General features: G+C 35.6%; 1 long non-coding RNA gene across 1 annotated transcript; it reads left to right on the top strand.

Moving 5' to 3' along the window:
• Positions 1-3,919: 3,919 nt before the first annotated feature.
• LOC137072039 (uncharacterized) lies at positions 3,920-7,581 on the top strand. The gene is made up of 5 exons (XR_010904598.1): positions 3,920-4,038; positions 4,814-4,875; positions 4,972-5,093; positions 5,333-5,467; positions 6,973-7,581. It is a non-coding gene; the product is annotated as an uncharacterized lncRNA (long non-coding RNA).
• Positions 7,582-12,395: the final 4,814 nt, after the last annotated feature.

Raw genomic sequence — 12,395 nt, 5'->3', positions numbered from 1 at the left:
CTCAATAAAGATTAAATATCATTCTTGCTTTTTTTCATACTTAAAAATAACTATATAGTGAATATTTTTATTTACTGCTTGACACTAATTTGTATCCAAAACTCTCATGTTGTTTAAATCACAGACAAAAACATCACTTTTGGTGTGTAACTAAGATGGTTTTCTTCTCTTTACAGATCCGTTGAGAGTTCCTGGGAATCAGTTGCATATCACTCTTTACACATAAAAGGTCCACTAAAACATGCTTAAAAAAAGCATTTGAGGTGAGAAATAGCCAATGTACTATTGGAAGCTACTATTAGATGTATAGTAGGACCTTTTTAATTTATCATCAGGCTGTGAATTTAGATCAGATTTTACTTTTTGACAGGAACCATCTGCCTCTGTGGAGAAAAGGAGAGAAGTGGTCCTGAGATGCCTGAATGAGTACATGGGGGAGAGACAGGAAGACTTCATCAGTGTCCACCACGTATGTATTGGGCTTAAAGCTACTTTTCTATTTTTCTGTCTATGTATTAATATTGTGATGATATGGGGTAATTACGCTTGCTCTTGAAAGATATTTAAACTCTGTAGCTTAAAGGAATAGTCCACTTTTAAATGAAAATTTCCTGATAATTTACTCACCCCCATGTCATCCAAGATGTCCATGTCCTCCTTTCTTCAGTCGAAAAGAAATTCAGGTTTTTGATGAAAAAATTCCAGGATTATTCTCCTTATAGTGGACTTCAATAAGCCCCAGATAGTTGAGTAAATAGAGTTTCAGTGCTGCTCTAAATGGCTTTAAACAATATCAGACAAGGAGTAAGGGTCTTATTTAGCAAAATGATTGGTCATTATAAAAAAAAATTCATTAAAATGTATAAACTTTATAGAAACAAATGATCACATCACAAGTGCTTCCACCAGAATGTGATTCCGTATTCTCCAAAAAGCTTATACGCTAAATGTCCTAAGCCTTCCCTATTCGACTTACGTAAAAAACGGAACTGGTGCCGGAACAGGTGCCACATTTAGCGCAAGCTTTTTGAAGAATACGGAATCATGTTCTGGTGGAAGCACTTGTGATTCGATCATTTGTGTCTGTAAAGCATATACATTTTTTTTAAAAGAAAATGACAGATCGCTTCGCTTAATATGGCCCTTATTCCTCGTCTGGGATTGTTAAAAGCCCTTTGAAGCAGCACTGAAACAATTTTTGAACTTTAGCCATTTTTGTGCCAATTGAAGTCCACTATGAGAAAAGTCCTGGAAAGTTTTCATTAAAAAGCTTAATTTCTTTTTGATTAAAGAGGAGGACATGGACATCTTGGATGACATGGGGGTGAGTAAAATCATCAGGAAATTTTTATTTGAAAGTATATTATTCCTTTATTAAGGGGATGACCAATCAGGTACAGGCAAACACAATTGCATTGTTTTATTGTAATGGATCATTTGAACCAGGAAAAGACAATGCTACAGTAGATCATGATAGTTTAGTACCCATACTCAATGGCATTGTCATGGTAGACTTCACTCTGGTCACATGCTCTAGTCACAGTATCCATCTAGTATCCACCACTTTTATAATTTTTATTTGTGTCTTATCTGTCTTCTACCTGTCTGCGATATGCATCTAATTTACAGTTTGTCTGACCAAAATCTTTATCTTTTTTTTGTCTCCACCAATAGAGTTGTGATGAAACTGAGGTGCATATTGAGCTTGGCAGTTTTAGCCCACAGAAAATGAACATGTGCCATCAACCCGACACTGGATTGTCATAGAAGGACAGCCCGTGGTCAGAGGTGTGCCAAACCTGTCGAAAGCATGCGGCCTCCTGTTGGACTTACCTATGCCCTTGACCTTAAGTATACCTAAAAACTGATGTATACTTTTGAGATATATCAGAGGCTCTTTGTGGGACTGATACTTAATGTGGACTTTGGACTGTGTTCTGTTTTCTCATTACCTCATGAGGTATATACTCAACAGCGTACATCATATGGCTTACATTTACCTTTATCTAAACATTGCAGATTGGGCAGTTTGGATATTTTACTTTACTCTTCAGAACAGGTTAAAATACACATATACAGTGTTTGTTTTATATTATTGTGTACACGTGCAGCCACATTTATTGGCTGTTTTGTAGTCACTGTTAAAAGTGACACTGGTTTACATTAAATAAATATTATTGTCTTCAGTCTATCTTCCCATCTTTTTTTCTTCACTTGACTGTGTAATTGTTATTAAAAAAGTAATTAAAAAAGTCTGATTATGTAAAGTTAATCACTGTAGTGCTTAGAATATAGACATTTAGATGTATTTCTTGAGATTATAGCTATAGGGCTCAATTGAAATATTTATTCACTTGTGATTAAGTTAATTTTACTAAGAAAATACATTTCATAAAACCTAATTAAAATGAGTACAGGTTACTTGTAACAACCCACAAATAAGTTACCTGTACCAAGAAAAGTAGGTTTATCCAACTGATTAATACTAGTATTATTATTTAACTCAACTTGATTTTGTTGCGTTTGTATTAAGTAATATTACAGTGTTTATTTTACTTAAAAAATGCTGCAAGTTGACTCAACTTAAAACATCCAATGCAGCCACTTGCCTCACTTTTTATGAGTTATATATAGGTAGTACTTTTTACAGTGTGGAGGAGATTATGATGGTAAACAGTGTTAGAGGAAACTGGCTTTACCAAACAGAGAAAGGTCCACTCTAGCGCTCTAGTCAAACTGTATATTAAAGAAATGCTATTGGCTGTTTTAAAAAAGGGGAGGAGCTGCTAACAGCTGGAGCCGTTTCAGGGGAAATTACGTCAACACATTGAATAATGCGGCACGTTTCAAGGCACTTCAGTGGACCTTTAAACTGTGTTCCGAAGATGAACGGAGGTCTTACGGGTATGGAACGACATTAGGGTGAGTCATTAATGACATTAATTTCATTTTTGGGTGAACTAACCCTTTAATGACAAACAGCAAAGGCTGTCGTGTTGTCGTGTCATCTCTCAGTCTTGGTAAAATTACACCTAACACAAAAACTATCCGAAACACATTGTGATTATGTTCCTTATTTTTGCATCATGGAGGCTTAATGCAAGGAATATTCACCATATGTGACGCCACATGATACAAAAAAAAAAAACATTCTAGATACACTTCGGAAGTAAAAAAAGCTTAGACGATGTTTTCTTAGTAGATGTTTGAGGGTATTCTCTTCACTTAAATCAATTATCAGATGGGCATTCTTACAATAAATTAAACTACTGATATGACAGTAGTTCCTTTTAAAGTTTCTGGCCACTTTTATTTGTCAAAGTCAATTCAAACTCAAATTTGGCATTTGGCAAGTGTTAATTATGGACCCAGCTGTCACCAATATTTGGCTGTGTGATACAGTATGTGTTCCAAAACCTGAGCTGACACACAGTCTACAAAGGCAGTAACCTTCTAAGGCAGAATCCCAAACAAAATGCAACCTAAAAGTCACGCTCTACATAGGCAGTTACATGCAGTGCAACTGTAATTTCTGTTAACACATTTGAATATGTGGTTTAAGAGGACTCTACATAGGTGTAATAGTTTTCATACTCTACAAACTGTATATTCTATCCCCCTACACTAAATCTACCCATCCCAGAAAACTTTCTGCATTTTACATTTTCAAAAAAATTAACAGTATGATTTATAAGCTGTTTTCCTCATGGTGACCAAAAAAATGTCCCCAAGGACAAGTATTTTAGCTGTCTTCGTGGGGACATTTTGTCTCTATAAAGTAGGGTTTTCCTTACACACACACACACTAAAAAACGTTGGGTTATTTTTTAACCCAACCGTTGGGTTACACATATTGGGTCAATATGTTGGGTTATTTTGCAAAATGTTGGGTTATTTTAACATCGTTGGGTTATTTTTAGTAATAACCCGGCCGTTGGGTTAAATACGGTTTCCCCAGTGACTGTTCAAATTTTAACGGCAAACCGTCCAGTTACTGCCAACAGAAGACGCTGCTGCAGCCTGATTATGAAATGAAAGGTAAGACATGCCATTTTTTTATGAATATAATTCTTATAACATTATGTATTGTGTACTGAAACGTTGAATATAGTCGAAAACTGAATTTTATTTAAAAAAATCACTTTAATGCTCTCTGGAAAAATGAGATAGAAATAAACCATACGTTAGCTATCCCAGTTAGCTCGCTAGCAGTAATAAAGTAAAAACATTATTCTAGTGTACCTATTTAGAAACTTAATACGGCGATAAAGAAAGTAAGTAACTTATGCCTAGTCTGAAATCACTATCTGATGCCGCGCGGAGCATTATCAGCTCGGCCCGTGCAGCGCGAGCTCAGACCCGGTCACACGACACCACAGCAGCGCTGTGAGATCCAGGGAGAAGCGTTTGAATTCGCCGAATATCCAACAGTATAACTTACTACTCTAAATATCTGTTGTGAGATGAATGAGTGCAGATATTCACAACAGCATTGACGCAGAAAACTGAAATATTGTGCTAACAATTTTAACGTTAGTTCACAACAGTTAGAATGTTTTCCAACCCACAAATTACCTAGTTTTACCGTAGTAAGTTAACACAAACTGCAACTATGATAATTTGGCGGAAATGTGGTAGGCCTATATTCATAATGAATGTTGTCATATGAATATATATCATGCATGTTACTATTAAACATATTACAGGAGTAGCTAAATCATACAACTAAAGTACGTTTTCGAATGAAGCTATGACAGTTTTTGCCTATATTTTAAATATGTTGTACTAAATGTGTTATATACCTGTGTTGTAGACCAATGGATTCATTTGTGAAGCAAAGACTAGAACAGTTGAACCTCTGCCATTTAATTAAAGGTGAGTACGATATTGAAACAAGTTGTACACAATTATTTTTCAAGACTAGTATACTTTTCTGGTTATTTTTTTTCCCCCTGCTTCATTCTAATGCAGAGGAAGGATTGGATCTCAGTGGTTCTCGACTCTAGTCCTGGAGTATCACCAATAGTACACAAGTTCGACGTCTTCCTTATCTGATGCACATTTCCGGGTTTGGAGTCTCTACTAACAAGCTGGTAAGTTGAATAACATTAGATAGGCCAATGTGCAGTGCAGGGTCTACTACAGAACCAGCTTGTTTGGGAAACAACCAGTTTATTATTTTTTTTTTTCAGCTGTCTTCTCTCATTTTCATACAGTATGTTTTAATTTCAATAAGTTGTTTTGGTTGTGTCTAACTGCATATGAAATCAGGTCCACACATTTGGTATAGGTGAAAACTGTTTTTTTTTTCCTGTAAACTTGTCTTTCAAAGATGATCATGGAGAAATTGCCTTTAAAACCCTTCCTGCCTTCCTGCCATCGTCGCCATACCTCACAAATGGACAAAATGGTGTGTCCAACATATGCTGAAATGAAGAGAAGCTTAATTACATTCACCAATCAGCCTGTAAGTAAAAGCAACACTATCAAATTAGCTTTGATAAAGTGCACTGCTCATATGCATCCATTTATTATTTCCTTTAGTGATTTTGCTTGTTAATAGATTACCCAATAGTTCACCCAAAAAATATCCCATAATGTACTCACCCTCAAGTCATCCTAGGTGTATATGACATTCTTCTTTCAGACGAACACAATCAGTTATTAATAAATGTCCTGAATAATCCAAGCATTATAATGGTCAAAATTTGAAGCCCAAAAAGTGCATCCATCCATTATGAAAGTAATCCATACGGCTCCATGAGGTTAATAAGGGCCTTCTGAGGTGAATCGATGGGTTTTTGTAGAAAAAATATCCATATTTAAAACTTTATTGACTAAAATAACAAATTTTCGACAGACAGCCTTCCTTATTCAACTTACAAAGAAAGTGTAACGCCTCTCGCAATTCAAAACGCTTACGCTACGTCCAACTTAATCGTCTCGGCATTTACGCTTTTTTACACTACGTCCGACGTTATTCTCACACGAGTTACGCTTTTTTCAGAAGTTGAATACTTAAGGCGGTCCACTGGAAGCTAGATATTTTACTTTATAACGTGGTAAATATAGATATTTTTCTTACACAATCCCATCAATTCACTTCAATGGGTTCTTATTAAGCTCCGGAGCCGTGTGAAGCACTTTTATAATGGATGGATGTATTTTTGGGCTTCAAATTATGGGCTTCCATTATAAAGCTTGGAAGAGCCAGGATATTTATTAATATAACTCAGATTGTATTTGTCTGAAAGAAGAATGTCATACACACCTAGGTTGGCTTGAGGGAGAGTAAATCATGGAGTCATTTTATTTTTGGGTAAACTATCTCATGAATTACCCTCGTGTCGTTGTAAGACTTTCGTTGTTCTTTGAAACACAAATGTTAAAGAAATCTGTGAGGTTTCTGTCCCTCCATTGACAACCTACGCAACTACCACTTTAAGACCCAGGACAGAAAGCATTAAAGTAATCCATTGGATTCAAGTGGTCTAACCTCAGTTTTACAAAGCGACACGAGTGCTTTTTGCAACAACAACACAAAAAAAAACATAACACAACAACATTTGCTCTCTTTTCAACACAACACGCATGCGTCAAGGGGCTCTCGTGAACATGTGTTGAGATTAATATTTTGTAAATAAAGTGGTAAATTATGGTTAAGGGATAGAATATACGCTTGTCACTTCATAAAACTGAGGTTGAATTACTGGAGTCACATGGATTACTTTAATGTCTTTACTGCCTTTCTAGGCCTTTCTGTGTTCCGAAGATGAACCAAAGTCTTACGGGTTTGAAACAGCATGAGGATTAGTATGTTGATTGGTGAAAAATGAACAGCAGATGTAATGACTAATTAGTGACAATTTGTTTAATTCAGTACAACACTGCTTCATTGTAACTTTTACGTAATTTAACACTGCTGATGTTGTCACAGTGCAAGCAATCTGAACTTTTTTTTATTCTTTTAAGGTTGGAACTAACATGGAGCATTAGCTGAACAGTGAGACAAGCCAGGATCCACATGACGATGCTTGGGGACAAAGAGACCTCGCTGATTTTAATTTTCATTGTGGAGGCAGTTGAACAGAAGACCTTATTTCAAGCACTGGCTGTATGTTTCAGATTTTTTATTTATTTATGACATGAACTATCCAAAGACCTCTGCCCCATTTGGGAGATTTTGTAGCATGCAAACTTGAATATATATTTTGCTGCCTCATTAAAAACTTTGATTATCATAATTTGTATTTGTTTTGCTACTTAAGGTATGTTTACAACACATCAAGGCATACAGTGTACAATGTAGATTTTTTAATAAAGTTGTTTATTTCTGGAAGAATTTAATATTATGAATTTGTGTATTCTGTCCATATTTGTATAGGTTTTTAATTTAATATTTGTTGTGTTCATTTTTAATTTTTGTTTTGTATGTACACCTTTTATGTATGTTTACCTTATGTACATTTTTGTGTATTATGTGTGCTGTGTATTTTGAATTTAATATTTACACATTTATGTATATTTACAATAAATATTTACTCCCCAATATTTAGTTTGACATTTAAAATATATATTTTAAAGCACATGTATTGTTTTATACAAATAAAAAAATCTGTATTTGAAAACAATGGGTATTTTATTTATTAAAATAATGGCTTGAATAAAAATAAATATTTAACTCAACTGTTGGGTTACTTTTAACCCAACTGTTTTTTAACCCAATGCATTGGGTTAAAATAACCCAACGTTGGGAAGGTGCTATACCAACCCACAGTTGGGTTACGTGTTGGGTTATTTTTAACCCAACATTTTTAAGTGAGCACACATTTGTTTTTGTGAAATGTGGGGACATTCCATAGGCGTAATGGTTTTTATATTGTAAAACTGTATTTTTTATCCCCCTACACTGCCAATGCCCCAAAACCTACCCATCACAGGAAACATTCTGCATTTTTACTTTCTCAAAAAAACTAATTCTGTATGATTTATAAGCATTTTGAAAAGTGGGGACATGGATAATGCCCTCATATTTCACCCTCTCCTTGTAAATGTTATACCCATGTCATTATACACTTTGTATCCTGATATTTCACAAAAACAAGCACACACACACACACACACACACACGCACGCACGCACGCACGCACGCACGCACGCACGCACGCACGCACGCACACGCACACGCACACGCACACGCACACGCACACGCACACGCACACGCACACACACACACACACACACACACACACACACACACACACACACACACACACACACGTCTGATTAAATATTAAAGTGATGTGTGGGGGAGCATTTTTGACTTGAGCTACACACAGCAACATATTAGACACTCAAAGCACCCTAGCAATGCACTAACAAACACTCAGAAGAGCTTACTCACTAAAACTCATTCACTGAAATTAACCAAACTTTTATTTTTAAAGAAGCAAATGTTGATAAGCTAAAGATCCACAAAAACTACCACACCTAAATACCAATCTTTAATTAGATAGAATTGCTCAGTACTGCATAAAATCTATTTAAAAGCATTTTATTTTGAACCCATCTGCCATCTCAGATACATTTCCCCCCCACTGGGGATACATGCAATGTTTGCTTAAAACTGACAGTATTATTTTATTATTATTTATTTTTTTTTACTGAAAATGAAGGACTATCTGTAAGGTGCCTAAAAATGCTCTTTAGGCAGGCAGCTTAGTAAGTTTTGGAAAAGTGCTAAAAACATGCATGATATTTCACCACAGTTGGAGAATGGAACGAGCATGTCAAGCAGCAGCGCGGGGTTATGCATGGTTCATCTTTTTAAAGGATTAACCATCTTTGTAAAATCATCTTGTGCTTTGATGAAAGAATTTCTAAATTAATTAATTATCTCTTAGATTAAATTAATTTACATTTCTTACAGAAGGGCAGTTTTTATTAATGTTTCTTAATAATGTTAAAAATTCAAAGGAATCATTTCGACCAGAGAGAGAGAGAGAGAGAGAGAGAGAGAGAGAGAGAGAGAGAGAGAGAGAGAGAGAGAGAGAGAGAGAGAGAGAGAGAGAGAGAGAGAGAGAGAGAGAGAGAGAGAGAGAGAGAGAGAGAGATTTTCACTTTGAAGAGCAATAACTGAATCACCATCTTAAAGCATATATCAAAAGACGAAGTGAGAAAAGTCTCACTTAAAAAGATGTAAAACTGGTAAATTTTAGCTTTGTGAAATCAAGGACATGAATGCATTTTACAGAATGTAACTGAGGCAGCTAGCAATACTAACTTAAAGTTCGACAAAATTTGAAGTTAGATGTAAACTCAGAAATACACAGAGCAAGCTACAGTTTAATTATATGTCAAAAGATCCAAAGATCATTGGATACCATTGACTTTCATTGCATGAATTTATTTCTGTCATGGTAACTCTCAAAGGATTTGGCATAGTAATGGATAGGACTATGTTGATGCTTGGTATTGGCAGAACAGATCTCCTATGCTGCTGCTGATCAAGTAAAGGACTTGCTACTGTAAATAGATATAGGACACGCTGCTATCAACAATTACGACCTGCTGCTGCTGTACAATATAGCATATATGAATTACCAGATCATATAGGGAAAGTGGAGGGTTTTCTGAAAGTCTGCTGTAATTGCTACAGCAAATGCTGACCAAGTATTTGAATGTTGAGCTGGCAGTTCATTGGCTACGGATACAGCAGGAACCAATCAAACATGCCCTATAGAGAATGATGTGATTGCAAGCAAATTAAGTTAAGGACCTATCAGCTTTTAGCATCTAGGCCTGGTTTCACAGACAAGGCTTTGATTAAGCCAGCATTAGGCCTTTCATTTTTTGGGTGAACTATGCCTTTATGTCGTGGATTGCGTTTCATATATATATATATATATATATATATATATATATATATATATATATATATATATATATATATATATATATATATATATATATATATATATATACATATATATATATATATATATATATATATATATATATATATATATATATATATATATATATAACGTAATCAGTTTCTTTGTTTTAAGGGAGTAGCACAATATTGTAATGCATTTATTTTAAATGTAAAAGTAACTTTCCCTAACACTGTGTGTATGTATGCATATATAAAGTATATCCTAAGGTAACTAAAGGCATCAAAACACATTTTTTTCATAAGGTGCATTGAGGAACCCCTTTCAGAGGCATGAATGCATGTATATGTATATGCAATATGTAAAAATGTAAATTTTTAAGGCCCAGTGGTGAAAGCCGATGATTACAATCCTAAACCACACATTGCATTAGAATCCTCATTAGCCACTGAGGGTTTGCATCTATGCCTGGTACAAATTTTATGCAGAAGAATTTGATGAGTCCCACTTAAAAATACATTTGTGTGTTTATGCTTCTAAACTGCTTAAACCCCATTTCTTATATTCATAAGCTCTCATCTGCTTCTATCTCTCAGTCTGTGATTGGCTCTGATGTTGCACAAATCTTAAGTCTTTCCCGCACTAAAACTTATTTTAACCAGAGCTTTTACCAGACAGAACAGAATGAATAAATAATCAGAGTAAATCTTCAGGGTAACTTGACAGAAAAGCATACTTTGCATCATTCAGTTTCATCAGCCAGCCTGTTTTTGCACAAATTCAAAACACAACCTTTAAAGGGATAGTTCACCCATAAACGAAAAATATGTCATAAATGACTCACCCTGATGTCATTTCAAACACAAGACTTTTGTTCATTTTTAGAAACACAAATGAAGGATTTATCCTGATGAACTATACCTCCCTTTAAGTCTGCCCCTGAAAAAAAAAACCCGAAAGTGACCGAAAGTGTTTGTGTGTACTCATGCTAAACTGAAGGAGTGCTATGTGACAGCTCTAATGCTGTGTTGGGTCATGTAAAAGGTGAACCAGCTGTTGGGGACATCAAGCACACCTGATGGAAAACAGTTCTGCAAAATCACCCAATTGCTGTTTGTCAGCCTTGATGTTTTACAGCAAACAGAAAAGCTGCCAAATGGATGTGCTGGAATCCATCTGTCTGAGCTAGCTCTATGAATGTCAATTTATCTAAGGTTGACTACAATCTCTCACAGGGGCATAATGCAGCAATTTTAAGTAGTCCTGGTTTACTCAGTGGCCAAGGTGAGATAAGATATAAACATAATTTTCACCACGCATAGGAAGCAAGTTTTCGTCCAGGATAGACTTATACGGTGGCTTGAGTTGTGTGTCCTTCACAAAGATGGATAGAAAAATCCAAGTCCTCAACACCCAGTCTTTTAATAGTTAGCAGGGACCTGGAGAGGTCTCGCACTCACGTTGAAATTTGATGAAGGACTGGTCATTAGTGCTGGGTGGTATGACCAAAAATTAATATCATAATATTTTTCGAAATTATATCACTTTAACGGTATATGACGGTATTTTTTTCCTATGCATGAGCAGGTGTTAACCACATTTTCTACTGATTGACAGTGGAAATACTGCAGTAGATTGACTAAAATGCCCTATTTTACTGTCATGAGTGAATATTGTAGAAAAATTCCACATTATAGTTAATAGATTTTGCAAAACCCCCAAAAATTATGCTGTGGGGAGACAACCAATAAAACACTGACCTGCAACAAACTCATTACAGACGCATGAATATTAAAATATGACCACTGAGAGAAAAAAATTGAGTTGAGGGCACCTTAAGCATTATTAAAAAATTTAAACTCAATATAACAACAAACAGTTAAAATGAGGGAGAAACGCAGAAGAACATTTAAAAGGTCTAGGATATTTTCAATACATTTAAAGTAACTGTATGTAAGAAATGTATTTCAATGAATCATAAAATGGCCCTGATATGTCGCTAGACATTAAGAAATCATGTTAATTTCAAATACTTATATCACTGACAACAGTAGTCCGGCCAGGATATTGTCATTTAGAAGTTGTTGCAGCCCTCAACTGATGTTGACATGTTGTGTTTTGTCCTGAAGCTCCACCCTCCACCTATCGACCAATCCCCAAGTCAGTAGTGTGTCCGCATCCAGGTTGCCAGATCTGCTCTAGTTACCACAGGTACAGCTGCAAAACTTACTGCTGAATCCTGCAGCCAATCTGGCAATCTCGAGTCAGGGGGGAGGCGGAGAGGGGATACACTGCTCTACAGTCATTTGAAAGTGATGTCAGTCTGTTTATTAACTAACATCATTGTATTCATTTGAAGAAGCCGTGATGAAATATGTGCCCATACATGCAGCTAGTTCATGTTTAGAGCACTACAGTATATGAAATAGGTCCATAAAAAATAACTTAAACGCACTCGCTCCCCTCTGAATCTGATCTGGAGAGTGTTGTTAATCTCAC

The sequence above is a fragment of the Pseudorasbora parva genome, chromosome 3 (assembly GCF_024679245.1).
Source record: "Pseudorasbora parva isolate DD20220531a chromosome 3, ASM2467924v1, whole genome shotgun sequence".
NCBI lineage: Eukaryota > Metazoa > Chordata > Actinopteri > Cypriniformes > Gobionidae > Pseudorasbora > Pseudorasbora parva.
Note: the sequence above shows the minus strand (reverse complement) of the source record. Positions and strands in the feature narration are given on the sequence as shown.